Source organism: Schistocerca piceifrons, chromosome 3 (genome assembly GCF_021461385.2).
Source record: "Schistocerca piceifrons isolate TAMUIC-IGC-003096 chromosome 3, iqSchPice1.1, whole genome shotgun sequence".
NCBI lineage: Eukaryota > Metazoa > Arthropoda > Insecta > Orthoptera > Acrididae > Schistocerca > Schistocerca piceifrons.
This window is the reverse complement of record NC_060140.1, coordinates 653,985,522-654,005,842: the sequence shown is the minus strand read 5'-3', so window position 1 is coordinate 654,005,842 and position 20,321 is coordinate 653,985,522.

Sequence of the window (20,321 nt, the reverse complement as noted above, 5' to 3'; positions counted from 1 at the left end):
CCTTGCTTATTCCTGAATCCGGACTTTTAACTACGTTATCCGCGGTTCTTACGCCCCCCCCCCCCCCTCCCTGGTTGCCTGCCCCCCCCCCCCCCCGCCCCCCTGAACCATGAACCTTGCCGTTGGTGGGGAGGCTTGCGTGCCTCAGCGATACAGATAGCCGTACCGTAGGTGCAACCACTCTGTTGAGAGGCCCGACAAACGTGTGGTTCCTAAAGAGGGGCAGCAACTTTTTCAGCAGTTGCAGTGGCAATAGTCTGGATGAGTGACTTATCTGGCCTTTTAACACTAACAAAAACGGCCTTACTGTGCTGGTACTGCGAACGGCAGAAAGCAAGGGGAAACTACAGCCGAAATTTTCACCTAGGGCATGCAGCTTTACTGTATGGTTAAATGATGATGGCGTCCTCTTGGGTAAGATTTTCCGGAGGTAAAATAGTTCCCCACTCGGATCTCCTGGCGGGGACTACTCAAGAGGACGTCGTCATCAGGAGAAAGAAAACTGGCGTTCTGCGGATCGAAGTGTGGACAGTCAGGTCCCTTAATCGGCAGGTAGGTTACAAAATTTAAAAAGGGAAATGGATAGGTTAAAGTTAGATGTGGTGGGAATTAGCGAATTTCGGTGGCAGGAGAAACAATACTTTTGGTCACGTGAATGCAGGGTTAAAAATACAAAATCAAATTGGGGTAATGCAGGAGTAGGTTCAATAATAAATAAAAAATAGGAGTGCGGGTAAGCTACTACAAACAGCATAGTGAACGCCTTATTGTGACCAAGATAGACACGATGCCCACGCCTCCTACAGTAGTACAAGTTTATATGCCAACTAGCTATGCAGATGACGAAGAAATTTAAGAAATGTATGACGAGATAGAAGATATTACTCCGATAGTGAGGAGAGACGAAAATTTAATAGTCATGGGTGACTGGAATTCGAAAGTAGGAAAGGAAGAGAAGGAAACATAGTGGTGAATGTGGATTGGGGGTAAGAAATGAAAGAGGAAGCCGCCTGGTAGAATTTTGCACAGAGCATAACTTAACCATAGCTAACACTTGGTTCAAGAATCATAAAAGAAGGTTGTATACATGGAAGAAGCCTGGACATACTCGAAAGTATCTGATAGATTATATAATTGTAAGACAGAGATACAGGAACCAGACTTTGTATTGTAAGACATTTCCAGGGGCAGATGTGGACACTGACCACAATCTATTGGTTATGAACTGTACATTAAAACTGAAGTAACTGCAAAAAGGTGGGAATTCAAGGAGATGGTACCTGGATAAACTGACTAAACCAGAGAATGTACAGAGTTTCAGGGAGAACATGAGGGAGCAATTGACAGGAATGGGGGAAAGAAATACAGCAGAAGAAGAATCTGTAGCTTTAAGGGATAAAGTAGTGAAGGCAGCAGAGGATCAAGTAGAAATCCTTGGGTAACTGAAGAGATATTGAATGTAATTGATGAAAGGAGAAAATATAAAATTTCAGATAATGAAGCAGGCAAAATGGAATACAAACGTCTCAAAAATGAGATCGACAGGAAGTGCAAAATGGCTAAGGAGGGATGGCCAGAGGACAAATGTAAGGATGTGGAGGCTTATCTCACTAGGGGTAGGGTAGATACTGCCTACAGGAAAATTAAAGAGACTTTTGGAGAAAAGAGAACCACTTGTATGAATATCAAGATCTCAGATGGAAACCCAGTTCTAAGCAAAGAAGGGAACGCTGAATGATGGAAGGAGTATATAGAGGGTCTATACAAGGGCGATGTACTTGAGGAAAACATTATGGAAATGGAACAGCATGTAGATGAAGATGAAATGGGAGTATGATACTGCGTGAAGAGTTTGACTGAGTACTGAAAGACCTAAGTCGAAAAAAGGCCCCAGGAGTAAACAACATTCCATTAGAACTACTGACGGCCTTGGGAGAGCCAGTCCAGACAAAACTCTACTGTCTGGTGAGCAAGATGTATGAGACAGGCGAAATACCCTCAGACTTAAAGAAGAATTTAATAATTCCAATCCCGAAGAAAGCAGGTGTTGACAGATGTGTTGTCTTCATTACCGAACTATTAGTTTAATAACTCACGGCTGCAAAGTACTAACGCGAATTCTTTACAGAAGAATGGAGAAACTTGTAGAAGCCGATATTTGGGAAGATCACTTTGGATTCCGTAGAAATGTTGGAACACGTGAGACCATACTGACCTTACGATTTATCTTAGAAAACAGATTAAGGTTTGGCAAACCTACGTTTCTAGCATTTGTAGACTTAGAGCAAGCTTTTGTCAATATTGACTGGAATACTCCCTTTCAAATTCTGAAGGTGGCAGGGGTAATATACACTGAGCGAAGGCTATTTACAATTTGTACAGAAACCGGATACTAGTTATAAGAGTCGAGGGACATGAAAGGGAAGCAGTTCTTGGGAAGGGAGTGAGACAGGTTTGTAACCTCTCCCCGATGTTATTCAGTCTGTACATTGAGCAAGGAGTAAAGGAAACAAAATAAAAATTCGGAGTTCGAATTAATATCCATGGAGAAGAATTAAAAGCTTTGAGATTCGCCAATTAAATTGTAATTCTGTCAGAGACAGCAAAGGACTTGGAAGAGCAGATCAACGGAATGGACAGTGTCTTGAATGGAGGATATAAAATGAACACCAACGAAAGAAAACGTGGATAATGGAATGTAGTCGAATTAAGTCGGTTGATGCTGAGGGAATTAGATTAGGAAATGAGACACTTAGAGTAGTAAAGGAGTTTTGCTATTTGGGGAGCAAAATAACTGATGATGTTCGAAGTAGAGAGGATATATAATGTAGACTGACAATGGCAACGAAAGCGTTTCTGAGGAAGAGAAATGTGTTAACATCGAGTATAGATTTAAGTGTCAGGACGTCGTTTCTGCAAGTATTTGTATGGAGTGTAGCCATGTATGGAAGTGAAACATGGACGATAAATAGTTTCGACAAGAAGAGAATAGAAGCTTTCGAAATGTGTTGCTACAGAAGAATGCTGCAGATTATATGGGTAGATCACATATCTAATGAGGAGGTATTGAGTAGAATTGGGGAGAAGAGGAGTTTGTTGCACATATTGACTAGAAGAAGGGATCGGTTGCTAGGACACGTTCTGAGGCATCAAGGGATGACCAATTTGTATTGGAGCACAGCGTGGATGGTAAAAATCGTAGAGGGAGACCAAGATATGAATACATTAAGCAGATTCAGACGGATGTAGGCTGCAGTACGTACTGCAAGATGAAGCAGCTTGCACAGGATAGAGTAGCATGGAGAGCTGCATGAGACCAGTCTCAGGACTGAAGACCAGAACAACAACAACAACATCCGTGGTTGTTCGTAACGTACGGGTACTACACACGTTGGTGGTCATATTGTGTGCTGGTCTTTCCCGAAAATCCTCCAGACAAATGTCTGAGTGATTCTGTAAATAATCCTTCAGACTACTTCCTCTCACACTAGCGAGTCACGTGGAGCAGTGGTTAGCACACTGGACTCGCATTCCTATTTAGGTTTTTCTTTGATTTCCCTAAATCGCTTCTGGCAAATGCTGGGACGGTCCCTTTGAAAGGGCACGGCCGACTTCCTTCTCCATCCTTCCCTTACCCGATGGGACCGATGACTTCACTGTTTGGTCCCCTTCCCCAAAGCCAACCAACCATCCGCTCACACATTTTTCTTCAACAAGTCGCTAGCATTAATCGTATTTTGGACGCATCTTTCTCCATATGTGAAAAAAGAAATCTACAGCCTCAAGCGAGCTATCAACAAGATTCCAGAGCGCGTTATTTGCTTTGACAAAGTAGAAGGGACAGTTAACTTAAAAAGTGACAGATGGAATAAAAGTAAGTAAACAGTTTATTAAAACAAAAGTGTTCGCGATATCAGATAAGAAATTTTACCCTACTCTGAGACAAGGAGAATGATTTCATGAAAAAATGTTTGTAGTTGCCCGCGGAACCAAGATTGCATCCAGCTGTGCACCTCTTCGTTCGAAGCTAATTGACGGCCATGTATGTCCTCCTTTAGGTCTGCAAAAATATGGGAATCGCATGTGGAGAGATCAGGACTGTATGGAAGATGTGTAAGGACTTGCCAGGGAGACTTCTCTAGGGAAATGGAAACAATCTTGGCCAACAAACGGGCCCACACTTGTGGAGTCACCATCCTTTCAACTTGTTCTTTAATACGGAGCCACGTTGTCCGTCTCATGACTGTTAAGTAAATCTAGTCTTGACATCAATTAACTGTATTTCCTCTTCAGACCAGAGATGATGCTTTTAGAGTCTAGGCTCCAAAGTACGTACAGGTGAAAATTACTTGCAGCTACTCGTGAGATGATAGAGGATCTTTCTAGAGTTTTAGCTCCAAAGCATGTGCAGATGTTAATGAATCAATATCTCAGTTCAAATGATTGTGTACTTTTAATTTTAAATTCACAGAGCCTCTTTATTACCCCTCATTTGACTGTGACAGCAGCACTTGTGGCCTACGTCCTCATTTATTTTTTTTTAAATCTTTATTTACCATCAATAATAATCATACATCATAACCCACTTCCTTATGTGATTAGTGGGTCTTACTTTCTAAATGTTAGTTACAATTAGCAGCTAATTACTATATATTAAGTCGTGAGCTACAGCTATACTCTAATACAATGGGCAGCTATATATACTTATTGGTTTTTACTTCTAAGATTTAACTAACCCTACTTCTACTTCGTGCAGCGTCACAGATGTGTCAGAAATATATATAAACCTACTTTATTGCCTTGCCCATCGAGCTAATCCCGATGAGCGTGCCACTGACACTGGGCAGGCCAGGATGTTAATCGCTGCAGGTTCCCAATTCTAGATTCCTACTAACTAATTCTAACATAAGTCAATTCCGGTGCATTGTCCAGTCCTTGTTGTTTTTATTCCCTACTCCCCCTAATCTCGTATGTGGCGGATTCCAGACTATAGGGTCGGCCTATCCACGCGCAGGCGGTATGGGAGTGGGGCGCGTATTCGTTGTAATCTGTGCTATTTAGTTTAGTTCCCTCACGTATTCTCTTAGCACTTTTTGTGATACCTCGTTAGCAAGTTTATTTAGTATTTGTAAGGTGTCTTGTTGTCTTATCAGGTGGTATGTGTCATGATCGGGTAGTTAGTCACGTAGTGTGGAAGCAACATCATTGAAGAGGGGGCACTCGTTAATCACATGATCGGGAGTGCCCTCCGGTTCACCACATTCACACGCGGGTGTGGCCCTTTTCCCCAACCGACATAAGTATGTCGGGTACGGCCCATGTCCAGTGAGAAAATGGATTAGTCCTCTGGTGGGTTCAAAGTACTTCATTTTTAGGCATTCCCTAATGCTTGGAATCAGTTCATATGTCGTACGCCTTGTTTCATCCGTGTCTCACAGTTCTTGCCATAGTTGTACTCCCCTTTGCCGAATCTCACCCTTGTCCCCGGCCTCAATACCTAAGATCTCCTCTATTTTTGTTGCATTTCCCTTCGAAATGCAGCCTGCTCTCTGATTTTGATGTCGAGGGGGAAAAGCCCCATTATGTCTAGTAGCGGTCCCCCTGGTGATGTTCTGTAAGCCCCTACGGATCTAAGTATCATGTTCCTCTGAACCCTTCTCACTGTCATGGCGGGAACAACCCTCATGAGCCTGTGTGCCCAGACTTCCGAGCCGTAACCCACTATTGATGTTAATATACTATTATGATAGAGTCTTATGAGGTGAGGTGGAAGATGAAATCTTTTATGTCCTATGGATATGAGGTTGTTCAGTGATTGGAGGGCCTTCTGGGTTACGGTTTCGACGTGTTTCCCAAAATTGCACTTCTCATCAATGATGATGCCCAGGTATCGTGTGTCACGGCTCCGAAGAAACGGCAAGCGCTCGATTCGTACAGTCGGGTTACGGATTAATTGTCCCTTCAGTTGTAAGTAGGTAGACTTGCTCGGTGATATCGTCATTTTGGTGTTTTGGCACCATAGTTGTAACTTGTTTAGGGCACTTTCTATTTTGGGTTCAATGTCTTCGCGGCTACGGCCGCTGACCAACAGGAGGAGGTCATCAGCAAAGGCTATCACCTCTAGCACTTCTTCACTTTGTTGTAGGGTGTCTAGTAAAGGCTCCATGTGGATGTCCCAGAACAGGGGCCCTAACACGGAACCCTGGGGACAGCCCTTTGTTATAGATTTTCCAATTTTCTCGCTAGAAGATGATAGCCAGACCTCCCGTTCCTCGCAATAGCTCCTCAGACAACCATATAGCAGCCCTGGGCACTCCTTCTCCCACAAGCAAGAGAAGAGCGAAGGCCACCACAGGTTGTCGAAGGCGCCACAGATGTCAACCATTATGCCCACCACGTACTTATGTGGGTTAGAACCACAGACCTCAGCAGCCTGGGCGATTGCATCAGATGTCGATCGCCCAGGCCTGAAGCCGAACTGCCTGTCGCTCATCCCACGCAGCATCTGATGTGCAGCAAGTCTGTCAGCTAGTAACTTTTCTAGTATTTTCCCTAGCATATTAAGCAAGCAGATTAGTCTGTAGGATTTTGTATTTGTTGGATCTTTATCTGGCCCTTTCCGAATAATAACTACATTCGCGGTCTTCCACACCCTTGAATATTTTTGTTGTATCAGACACTAATTATATAAGTGAGTGAGTGGTGCAGTTAGCTGAGGAGCTAGAAACTGCACCACCTCGGCTACAATGCCGTCTGGCCCCGGAGCTTTACCCCTTTTAAGTGATTTTATGTAGGCAGCCACCTCGTCCTCCGAGAAGGGGTAGACTGCCGTATTGTTGGTGTATTCGTTGAAGTGGTCATGTCTTAGTTGTTGTTGTTGATCAGATTCCCCATCCGCGCTATCATCAGGCAGCAGGGACCGGAGGAGGACCTCAGCAGTTTCCTGCCAGGATTCCGTCATCCTGTCCCCGTGCCTGACTGTTGATAATTCCAGTGGAGAGCGGATCTTCTCTCGTAGTAATTTGTATGGTGTACCCCAGGGGTCCTATGCCAATTGGCTCTGGACGAAGTTTTCCCAGCTTTGTATTCTAACAGCCTGAAGTTCCTTCTGGAATCGGAGTTTAGCCTCCCGATATTGCAGCAGCCATCTTTGCCGTTCTGGCCAGACGACACTGCGCTGGTAATATCTTCTCAACCTTCTAACAGACCGGAGCATATCCTCGAGTTCGGGCGACCATGGTGATGGAGAGGCTGCCATGGCCTTTCTCCTGGTCGGTACGGCAGCTTTCACCGCGCTAGTTATTGCACTGGTCAGTTCCTCTGCTCGGTCGTTTACGTCTATGTCAGAGTCTGCGCCACCTTCTGGCAAGGCAGGAATGACGCACTCCCTCGCTAGTCGTTCCCAGTCAGCCCTTTTGTAATTAAACTGCGTTTCCCACCCCATGGCCCAGCGGGACACTCTTTCACCTACAATGAATGTCATTAGGTTGTGCTCGCTTGTGGTGGCATTTTCTTCTACTTTCCACTCCTGTATTGTGTTGATTGCATTGGGGGTGGCTAGAGTTACATCAATGTTCGTGCCTGGTCCTCCTCCCCCGGCATAGGTTGGAGGGTTGCCAGGATTGTTAGCTATCACTAGTTGTGATGCCATGATAAAATCTTCTACTTTCTCTCCGTTGGTGTCCCTTGTGCCGCTGTGCCACAGGGGGGATTTTACTTGATATCGGCAGTGATTATCATCCTTCGTCCTTGCAATGCCGTGGTTACTGTAGCTAGATGGTCAAGATGTGTTTCAATGTTATCACCGTACTGAAAGTACATATTAACTAGTATTATTGCTCCCCCGGGTGATAGCAGTTCCACGACAATGCAGTGACTATTAGTAAACTGTGATAGTGTAGTTTATTTCAGGGCTTTATTTGTGATTATTATTTCCGCTTTCGGATTATCTCCTTGGCTGATGACCTGCCACGTCGCGGCTACAAATGCAATGTTTCCAGCTAGGGAGTACGGCTCTTGTAGACAGAGCACATCCATCCTCCTCTCCTCCACTTCCTTACGACGCTCCTCCATTACAAGTCGACTGTTATGTGTGTTAAGTTGGCCAATGGTAATTTTTGTCATCTACGGAAAGTATGTATGTGTGTGGTCTTCTGGCCATGTCTTGCTCCAGTCAAAAGTAATACGTCCATTAGCCAAAACTGACTGTTCGTAAATGTCGTCTAGGTCAAATTTTTCTCCTCGTCTCTCGAATACTTTCTTTAGTAAGTCTCGCAGGGCTCCGAAGCCGGTGGGGAGATTCACTTACTTTAGCTGTATCTTGTCTACAGCCTCCATTACCGAGAAGGTGACTCTTCTTCCGTATTCATGTCCTACGCGGACCACATGTCGTAAGGCAGTGGTCAGGGTAGCCGGCTGCTCCAACCTTGCCAGTTGCATGGTGAATTCTAGATTTGGGCATATCCGAACCGGATCTACTGGCGGTAATCTTACCACTGGGGTGTCTTGAGAGCTTGTATTGAGCTCTCTTGCACAGGCCTTTGTTCTTTCCGGTTGCTTCCATCTATTGGGACCTCAGTCACAGGATGCCCTTGCCGTTGCTGGTGTTTGAGCGGCTTCTCTCCCCTCCTGAGAGAGGAGGGAGTGGCCATAGGGATAGATTCCGTCTGGATACATTTATCGATTTTCGGCGGATCTGTTTGGATACGTTTGTCAGCTGTCTCAGTTAACGGATCTCTCGAAAGAGACTTTATAAATTCTTTGAACCTGTTTGCCCTGATGGCTTCCCTCCTCCTTTTGCTAGGGGATTTTCGCTTTGGCATCCTGTTTTGTTTGACGCACTCGGCCATAGTCCGTTCTGGATATCAGTCTTCTCATTCATTTGCTGGATGTATTCTAATTTCTAGCCGGCCATGGTGCAGAGCGGTTCTAGGCGCTACAGTCTGGAACCGCGCGACCGCTACAGTCGCAGTTTCGAATCTTGCCTCGTCGTTAGGTTTAAGTAGTTCTAAGTTCTAGGGGACTGATGACCTCAGAAGTAAAGTCCCATAGTGCTCAGAGCCATTTGAACCAATTTTTTTATTCTAATCTCTGTCTTCGTCTACATTTTTTGCCCTCTACATCTACCTCTAGTATCATGAAAGTCATTCCGTCATGTCTTAACAGATGTCCTATCATCTTGTCCCGTCTCTTTATAAGTTATTTTCATATATTCCTTTCCTCCCCGATTCTGCGCAGAACATCCTCATTCCTTACCATATCAGTCCACCTGATACTCAACATTCGTCTGTAGCACCACATCTCAAATGCTTCCATTCTCTTCTGCTCTGGTTTTCGCACAGTCCATGTTTCACTGGCATATAATGCTGTACTCGAGACGTACATTCTCAGAAATTTCTTCCTCAAATTAAGGCCGATATCTGATATTAGTAGACTTCTTTTGGCCAGAAATGGCCTTTGAGCCATTGATAGTCTACTTTTGATGTCCTCCTTGCTCCGTCCGTCGTTGGTTATTTTACTGCCTAGGTAGCAGAATTCCTTACCCTCATCTGTTTCATGACCATCAATCCTGATGTTAAGTTTCTCGCTGTTCTAAGTTCTTCTACTTCTCATTACCTTCGTCTTTCTCCGATTTACTCCCAATCCATACTCTGTACTCATTAGACCGTACATTCCATTCAATAGATCATGAAATCCTCTTCAATGTCACTTAGGATAGAAATGTCATCAGCGAATCGTATCATTGATACCTTTTCACCTTGAATTTTAATTCCATATCTGAACCACTCTTTTATTTCCATCACCGCCTCCTCGATGTAGAGATTGAACAGTAGGGGTAAAGGCTACATCCTTGTTTTACACCCTTTTTCATACGATCACTTCGTTCTTGGTCGTCCAGTCTTATTTTCCTTCTTGGCTGTTGTACATATTGTATATGACCTGTCGCTCCCAGTAGCGTACCCTTACTTTTTTTAGAATTTCGAACATCTTGCCCAATTTTACATTGTCGAGCACATTTTCCAGGTCGACAAATTCTATGAACGTGTCTTGATATTCTTTAGTTTTGCTTCAGTTATTAACCTCAATACCTGAATTGCCTCTCTGGTGTCTTTACCTTCCCTAAAGCCAAACAGATGGTCATCTAGCGCATCCCCAGTTTTCTTTTCCATTCTCCCGTGTATTATTTTCGTAAGCAAATCGGATGTATGAGCTGTTAAGCTGATTGTGCGATAAATCTCGCTCTCGTCAGTTCTTGCCGTTTTCGGAATTGTGTGGATGATGCTTTTCCGATTTCAGATGGTATGTCGCCAGACTCATACATTTTACACACCAACGTGAATAATTGTTTTGTTGCCACATCCCACAATGACCTTAGAAATTCTGAAGGAATATTATCTATCCTGCATCTGGGCAGATTCAGCATACAGAAAAGTGAAAACAACCTTCGGTAACATTAAGAGTGATAAGATTAACAGTGCAATGGGAATTCCACTGTTAGATGCAAAGGAGGGAGCGGATAGGTGGAAAGAATACCTTGAGAACCTCGGTGGGGGATAAGATTTGTCTGGTGTGATACAAGAAGAAACAGGAGTCGATTTAGAAGATATAGGGGATCCAGTATTAGAATCAGAGTTTAAAAGAGCTTTGGAGGACTTAAGAAAAATAAGACAGCAGGATAGATAATATTCCTTCAGAATTTCTAAGGTCATTGTGGGATGTGGCAACAAAACAATTATTCACGTTGGTGTGTAAAATGTATGAGTCTGGCGACATACCATCATTCCTTTCTTGATGTTTTCACATGTTTCCAGCAGCCATTTCGTCTTAGCTTCCCTGCACTTTCAATTTATTTCATTCCACAGCGATTTGTGTTTCTGTATTCCTGTGTTTCCCGGAACATTTTTGTACAGTACTTCATCCTTTCATCGATCAGTTGAAGTACTTCTTCTGTTCCCAAGGTTTCCTCCTAGTTACCTTCTTTGTACCTATGTTTTTCTTCACAACTTCTGTGATGCTCCTTTTTGCAGATGTCCATTCCTCTTCAACTGATCTGCCTACTGAGCTATTCCGTATTGCAGTATCTATAGCCTTAGAGAATATTTAACCGTATCTCTCATTCCGTAGTACTTCCGTATCCCACTTTTTTGTATATTGATTGTTCTTCACTAGTGTCTTAAACTCCAGCCTACTCGTCATCTCTACTACACTGTGATCTGACTGTGTATCTGTTCCTGAGTACGCCTTGCAATCCAGTATCTGATTCCGGAATCTCTGTCTGACACTGATGTAATATGACTGATATCTTGCCATATCACCCTGCCTTTTCTAGGAACACCTTGTCATTCCTGAGTATTCGCTATTACTAGCTAAACTTGTTACAGAAGTCTATCAGTCTTTCTTTGTCCTAAACCAATATTCTCCTGTGACCTTTTCTTCTACTCCTTCCCCTACAACTGCATTCCAGTCTCCCATGACTATTAGATTTTCATGTCCCTCTACATACCGTATTACCCTTTCAATATCCTGATACACTTTCTCCATCTCTTCATCTTCAGCTTGCGAGGTCGGCAATTACACTTGAACTATCGTTGTCGGTGTTGGTTTGCTGTCGATTCTGGTAAGAACAGCCCTATCACTGTACTGTCCACAGTAACTCACTCTGTGCCCTTCCATCCTATTCATAACCAATCCCACTCCCGTTATACCATTTTCTGCTGCTGTGGATATTACTCTATACTGATATGACCAGAAATCCTTGTCTTCTTTCCACTTCGCTACCCCTACTACATGTAGATTAAGCCTTTGCTTTTCCCTTTCCAGGTTTTCTAGTTTCCCTACCAAGTTCAAGCTTCTGACATTCAACGCCCTAAGTCGTAGAACGTTATTCTTTCGTTGATTATTCAGTCTCTTTCTCATGGTAACCTCCCACTTGGCAATCCTCTCCCAGAGACCCGAATGGGGGTTTTCCGGAATCTTTTGCCAATGGAGAGGTCATCATGACATTTCTGCAATTACAGGACAGATGTCCTGTTGTATACGGTACGTGTCATTAGTGCAGTGGTATCCATTGCCTTCAGCATCCTTACATCGTTGATCATTGATGATTCTTACGCCTTTAGGGTGTAGTTTCCCACCCCAACGAAGAGAGTGCCCTGAACCTCTGTGCGCTCCTCCGTCGACAAGACCGTTGGCGGAATGAGGGTTGATTTCTTATGCCCGAAAGTCTGTGGACGACAGTGCTGATTATTAATCAAAAGTTAAGCAATGGCGGTACTCGAACCAGGGACTGAAGTGTTTTGATTACGTGTCAAAGACGATACTCCTAGACCACAGGAGAATATGAACGTTATTAGTGAGCTGGTTGTGGAGTTTGTGTCTCAGTTTGAACTGGTGCTTGCTGACTTTGGTCATCGCCAGACGAAGCAACGTCCGTCGCCTATTCTACTTGCAATGCGAGCACACCTCGTGTGACTGCAGCGAAGTGATCCGGAAGCCCCCAGTGTTGCCAATGGTCAACGCACGGCGTGACCAAGTTTGACCTAGGTCGCTGTAGGCATCTGCCCCTGAAGTTGGGGACAGAGGAGCAACAAGTGCAGTGCCGACAAGGAGAATCTCTGCAGCTGGCAGTCGCACGTGCAGCTAACGAGCCGTGGGGCGGTGCCGGTCTTGATTTGGTGCTCTGGCCCGACTCGTCCCAATCACTGTAACAGGACGAAGGCGTTGCAGTGGCCGCAGTTGCCACTGCCGCTCCAGAGACAGGCAGTCAGCATTTTAACAACCGATTAACGAGACTTTCTCCATAGCTGCTGCGCTGTTGGAACTGCCAGGAGGAGTTGAGCTGGGGCGCCATTGAGGTAGCAGACTGTACTGTATGGCGCCACTGGCTCAGGTGTAGTATCGACTATCCATCTTGCGGCCCCATTGCCAGTATCTGTGAGGAAGAGTTGGTATCTGTGGGTTGTACCCTCAGAAGGTCCTTGCTTGCCGATATATATATATAAGGGGTTCGCAGGCACGAGAGTGAAACACGAAGTTTGGGGATTGGCGGTAGTGTCGCGACAAGAGGTGGCCATAACGTCCGACAGGCCGAAGCCACGAGCTGTGTAAGGAGGACCGGCGCAGAGCGAAGATACCGGAGTAGTTCATCGGGATCGATGTCTACTACAAGCAGCAGGCCGACAATTCGTCGGGTGGTTGGCAACATTCGTGTCGGACGGCCGCTCGTGGCCTCGTTGCCATTTTCTACCTGGCTTTCATCGGCACCACTCAGTAAACGCTGTGACGCACCAAGGATCCATAGAACTGCTTGCTGATCAAGGGGAGTAACATTGTGTGATCGTCGTGGCGATTTGTATCACTGGCTACCTGGCTCTGAGCACTATGGGACTTAACATCTATGGTCATCAGTCCCCTAGAACTTAGAACTACTTAAACCTATCTAACCTAAAGACAGCACACAACACCCGGTCATCACGAGGCAGAGAAAATCCCTGACCCCGCCGGGAATCGAACCCGGGTTTGTATCCGGACCTCAGAGGTTTACTCGGACGGCTCTTTGATTGCAAGTAAGGGCCGTAGTATTGTACCAAGGCACTAGTTGTCGTTTGAAAATTTGACCCGCTATTATATTACCTTTGCTTTTTGTGCTTGTACCCGATAATTAATGTTCCAATGAATCAGCTCCTGGTCCTAAATACAGCCTAAACAATTGCACTAAGGCACAGGTTGCCGTTAGGCAGAGAGGTGCTCAGTGGTTAACTGGTTCAACTCTTTGATTGTAAATGCATTGCTCAGTCGTTAGGTGTAATATGAACAACCCGTTGTACCAAGCCGTTCGTTGTTGTGTTTGGAAGACTAGGTCATTATTGGTTCATTTTATTTGGATCTTATGGTTTCACAGAGTGGGTTCTCTTGTAATAAGTGTTGACAAGTAATGTTTTAAGACGTTGCTTCAGAGCGGTCGTAAGTATAACTTTGAAAATATTATCAGCAACTGTCACCATGGGCTTAGCTAAAATAAAATTATCGGAAGGGATGGGCTGCCGATTGAAATTAAGAGGTTGTTTCTTTGATTTAAGCTTATTATTGTTATTTTGTTTCCTAATCTATTTAACCTTTAAGCACAGGTGCGCTAAAAACGAACCTTTCGACATACAGCTATGAGTTTAAAAGTTATGTCATCTGTTTTGAGTAATTGAATTACACTTGTCATCAATGCTGCTTATATTGATTTCATGTCTTGCAGAAGGACATTTAATACGACATAATGTGTCCAGCGCAGCAGTAAACACAGCTGTTTCACCAAATAACGTGCGGGCTGCAGGTCCGTCCGTCTTGTAATCACTGTCGTATTATTTGCTGTTTTGCAGTAGAGCACTTCAGATTTCTTTTGCATAAGCTTATTCAACTGAAGGTATACGGTCAAAAGAATTTTGCAAATATGTTCATTTTGTTAAACAAAATTTTATAGTTATATAGGATCGTGAGCCGTCGGCCAGAGTGGCCGTGCGGTTCTAGGCGTTACAGTCTGGAACCGAGCGACCGCTACGGTCACAGGTTGGAATCCTGCCTCGGGCATGGATGTGTGTGATGCCCTTAGGTTGGTTATATTTAATTAGTTCTAAGTTCTAGGCGACTGATGACCTCTGAAGTTGAGTCGCATAGTGCTCAGAGCCATTTGATCGTGACCGGGCCAAATATCTCACGAAATAAGCGTCAGACAAAAAAACTACAAAGAACGAAACTTGTCTAGCTTGAAGGGGCAAACCAGATGGCATTATGGTTGGCCCACTAGATGGCGCTGCCCTAGATCAAACGGATATCAACTGCTTTTTTTTTAAAAATAGGAACCCGTATTTTTAATTACTTATTCGTGTAGAACGTAAGGCAATATGAATGTTTTAGTTGGACCACTTTCTTCGATTTGTGACAGATGGCGCTGTAGTCACAAATATATGGCTCACAATTTTACACGAACAGTTGGTAACACGTAGGTTTTTTAAATTAAAATACAGAACGTAGGTACGTTTGAACATTTTATTTCGGTTGTTGCAATCTGATACATGTACCTTTGTGAACATATAATTTCTAAAAACGCATGCTGTTACAGCGTGATTATCTGTAAATACCACATTAATGCAATAAATGCTCAAAATGATGTCCGTCAACCTCAATGGATTTGGCAATACGTGTAACGACATTCCTCTCAACAGCGAGTAGTTCGTCTTCCGTAATGTTCGCACATGCATCGACAATGCGCTGACGCGTGTTGTCAGGCGTTGTCGGTGGATCACGATAGCAAATATCCTTCAACTTTCCCCACAGAAAGAAATACGGGGACGTCAGATCCAGTGAACGTGCGGGCCATGGTATAATGCTTCGACGATCAATCCACCTATCATGAAATATACTGTTCAATACCGCTTCAACCGCACGCGAGCTATCTGCCGGACATCCACCATGTTGGAAGTACAACGCCATTCTGTCATGCAGTGAAACTTCTTGTAGTAACATCGGTAGAACATTACGTAGGGCATCAGCATACACTGCACCATTTAGATTGACATCGGTAAAATTGGGGACAATTATCCTTCCTCCCATAGTGCCGCACCATACATTAGCCAGCCAAGGTTGTTGATGTTCCACTCGTCGCAGCCATCGTGGATTTTCCGTTGCCAAATAGTGCATATTATGCCGGTTTAAGTTACCGTTGTTGGTGAATGACGCTTCGTCTCTAAATAGAATGAGTGCAAAAAATCTGTCATCGTCCTGTAATTTCTCTTGTGCCCAGTGGCAGAACTGTACACGATGTTCAAAGTCGTCGCCATGCAAATATGGTACGGGTGCAATCTATGTTGATGTAGCATTCTAACCACCGACGTTTTTGAGATTCCCGATTCTCGCGCAATTTGTCTGCTACTGATGTGCGGATTAGCCGCGACAGCAGCTAAAATACCTACTAGGGCATCAACATTTGTTGCAGATCCTGGTTGACTTCTCACATATGGCTGAACACCTCCTGTTTCCTTAAATAACTTAACTATCCGGCAAACGGTCCGGACACTTGGATGATGTCATCCAGGATACCGAGCAGCATACATAGCACACGCCCGTTCGGCCTTTTCGTCACAACAGCCATACATCAACACGATATCGACCTTTCCCGCAATTGGTAAACGGTCCATTTTAACACGGGTAATGTATCACGAAGCTAATACCGTCGGCACTGGCGGAATGTTACGTGATACCACGTACTTACACGTTTGTGACTACTGCAGCGCCATCTGTCACAAAGCGAAAAAGTCCAACTAAAACATTCATATTTCCTGACATACTACACGATTATGTAATAAAAAATGGGCGTTCCTACTTAAAAAACGCAGTTCACATACGTTTTACCCATGGCAGTGCCATCTAGTTGGCCAACCATAGCGCCATCTGGTTTCCTCCTTCAAGCCAGACAAGTTTTGCTCCTTGTGGTTTTATCGTTTGATGCTTATTTCGTGAGATACCTGGGCCGGTCTGCTATCAATGGACCACCCTGTATATTGTTAAATAAACAGGTTGTGTGAAAATGAAGTTATATTGGTGGGTACTCCCTTCCACGTTTTCCTTAATTCCAGTAAGTACGACGTATCAGGAGTAGTTGGTGTCTCTTCTTGGACGCCAGGACATCGATCCCCGAGGAGGTACAGGCAGGCCCTTGCAGACTACAAGTGCATTGTTAACTACGTTCCTGGTGATCCGCAGTGCTGAATAGGTTGATGTAAGTTAGTGTACAATGAAGGCTCGAAGCTATAGGTTGAGTGTAATGTATTTTTAATCATATCACACAGGGAAGGACAATGTTGCCAAACAGGAAATGAAATGGAAGGACTAGACTTTTGGAGTTCATATCATTTACCACTAATTATTAAAACATAATTAAGAAAAATAACAAAAATGATATAGAGTAACATGATCACAAACAACACTCTGAGCTTCTGTAATTTATGAAATTACACATCTTAGTTCCGTGATAATTTAAACCAGGCAAGTTTTAAAGACAAAAGCTGTGTCTGACAGCAGTTCTTAGAATTCAGATTCCAAATTTTCACCTTTAAGAACGACAACTCAGAAAATGCGTCAACAATTGAACAAATAATTAATACTTCGCTGCAGATGGCTCTTTGAGACAACATCTGCCTCGAGATAACTAGGAATAGAATATTTTTAAAATACAATTCAAAGAGCATCCTCATAATTTAATAAGGAAAGTAAGTATAGAAATTTATAGAGCTGCCTTCAGGCAGACAGAGCAAGTTCTACATCTACATCTACACCCATACTCCGCAAGCCACCTGACGGTGTGTGGCGGAGGGTAGCTAGAGTACCTCTATCGGTTCTCCCTTCTATTCCAGTCTCGTATTGTTCGTGGAAAGAAGGATTGTCGGTATGCCTCTGTGTGGGCTCTAATCTGTCAGATTTTATCCTCATGGTCTCTTCGCGAGATATACGAAGGAGGGAGCAATATACTGCTTGACTCCTCGGTGAAGGTATCTTCTCTAAACTTCAACAAAAGCCCGTACCGAGCTATTGAGCGTCTCCCCTGCAGAGTCTTCCACTGGAGTTTATCTAACATCTCCGTAACGCTTTCGCGATTACTAAATGATCCTGTAACGAAGCGCGCTGCTCTCCGTTGGAACTTCTCTATCTCTTCTATCAACCCTATCTGGTACGGATCCCAAACTGCTGAGCATTATTCAAGCAGTGGGCGAACAAGCGTACTGTAACCTACTTCCTTTGTTTTCGGATTGCGTTTCCTTAGGATTCTTCCAATGCATCTCAGTCCGGCATCTGTTTTACCGACGATCAACTTTATATGGTCATTCCATTTTAAATCACTCCTAATGAATACTCCCAGATAATTTATGGAATTAACCGCTTCCAGTTGCTGACCTGCTACATTGTAGCTAAATGATAAGGTTCAAATGGCTCTGAGCACTATGGGACTCAACTGCTAAGGTCATAAGTCCCCTAGAACTTAGAACTACTTAAACCTAACTAACCTAAGGACAACACACACATCCATGCCCGAGGCAGGATTCGAACCTGCGACCGTAGCGGTCGCACGGTTCCAGACTGTAACGCCAGAACCGCTCGGCCACCAGCAAATGATAAGGGATCTTTCTTTCTATGTATTCGCAGCACATTAAACTTGTCTACATTGAGATTCTCTTACATCTCGACCCAACATGCAGTTAAGTAATTAATGAGAGAACCAGTGTTCTCGGATTGATATAACTGCCTTGAGAGAGACGGTGAAAATTCAATTAAGGTATACCCCAGGAAACACTTAAGTGGTTGCGTAAGAGAACGTGCATGCACATTGGGTCGATATCGCCATTAAAATACCAGGAGAACCTATAATTAGTTTTCATAATCAACTTGCAGCAGAAGGTACATATACAGATATGAAAATAAATAAAATGTGAGAAAAGGTCATCCCGTGATAACATTTACATAGCAATTAGTTGAACAATTACAACTAGTAAGTTGTAACTAGCCCAGAGACAAAGAATAAATTTCTTTTACTCTTCAGTTCACAAATGGCTAGCGAACGAACTGATAAGAACCCTTCAGAGCAGGTTTCGAAACCTTACACCCTCTCCCACCTGAGGTTCGAGTCCCGAGTCCTCCCTCGGGCATGGGTGTGTGTGTGTGTGTGTGTGTGTGTGTGTGTGTGTGTATTGTTCCTAGCATAAGTTAGTTTAAGCTAGGTTAAGTAATGTGTAAGTCTAGGGACCGTTGACCTCAGCAGTTTGGTACCGTACACACTCACACACATTTGATCACATTTTCTTACACGCGCCTTACGTGTAAAATCTGAGGAGTCTTTAACCTTAAGCAAATAACGAATTGATGGCGCTATGTGAGAAAGAAGGGATCACTTCCCGTGAAGTCAGAAAATATCTTCAGCATCTCAAGCTGAAATAAGAGCTAGAATGTCCTGTGATCTTACATGGCGTTCGGTTCTTTAACTAAAATAGAAATTACTGGTGCAAGAAGTGTTACTGGTGACAGAGTTACTACATGCTGCGCCCTAAGCCTGTGTCATTGCTCAACATAACCCATAGTCACTAACGAAGGGACATCAGGTTTAATGTCCGCCCCAGTAGCTGAGTGGTCAGCGTGACGGATTGCCGTCCTCTGGGCCCGGGTTCGATTCCCGGCTGGGTCGGAGATTTTCTCCGCTCAGGGACTGGGTGTTGTGTTGTGTTCATCATCATTTCATCCCCATCCGGCGTGCAGGTCGCCCAATGTGGCGCCGAATGTAATAAGACCTGCGATATGGCGGCCGGACCTGCCCCGCGAGGGGCCTCCCGGCCAATGACGCCAAACGCTCATTTCCATCAGGTTTAATATCAATTTGGAACCAAGGTGGTATCACGTGTTCTTCGTTTGGCCTAATCAGTGATAAATAGGACGCGCTAGTGCCTATTAAAAATCTTCGCCTGAACCACAGAACTGCACCTTCGGCTGATGATGATTTTGTCGTAGCACTGGTCCATCAGACTAGATGAGAATTCCTGCTTCCTGGCTTCGTGGAGTGATTTAGGTGATTTTGTAAGCACTGAAATAAAATCTCATTGCGACCATCTGCACACACTGCCAACACAGTAGAATGCAGAAGTTTTCGTATGAAGTATTGCTTCCTCTGAAACTACTTCAAATGGCTCTGAGCACTATGGGACTTAACATCTGTGTTCATCAGTCCCCTAGAACTTAGAACTACTTAAACCTAACTAACCTAAGGACATCACACACATCCATGCCCGAGGCAGGATTCGAACCTGCGACTGTAGCAGTCGCGCCCTCTGAAACTACTCTCCACGGTAAACCTCGCGCGGTGTAAAAGAAAAGTTGAGTTACTGAACCCGATTATTCCGTAATGTAGTTTAATACAACTGGCCTGTCTACTGTCAATATCAATATTTTGAAAGCTCAGAAATAATTTTCTTCACTTAGTAGCTCGCCAGTAACAGCAAAACGTTGGGAAATAGTTTCCACGAAGAACTCTTTGCTGTCTGTCCTGATCAGAGCAAGTTCTGCTCCATCGACCTATGGCGGCCTCACACTATCCGGCGTGAGCCCACGCGATAGCGACAGATCGCCCTTGCGGCTATGATCTATAATGGACGTTTTTATACCCATATTGGCAAACATAAAATTCCATACTTCTGTCGTTTGATCTTCAGCGTGAAATGTTTTCTTTAAACACTGTGCACTGTGTTGGCGTACGCTTTCGCCATCACACAGGTCGACCCTAGGAAACAATGTAT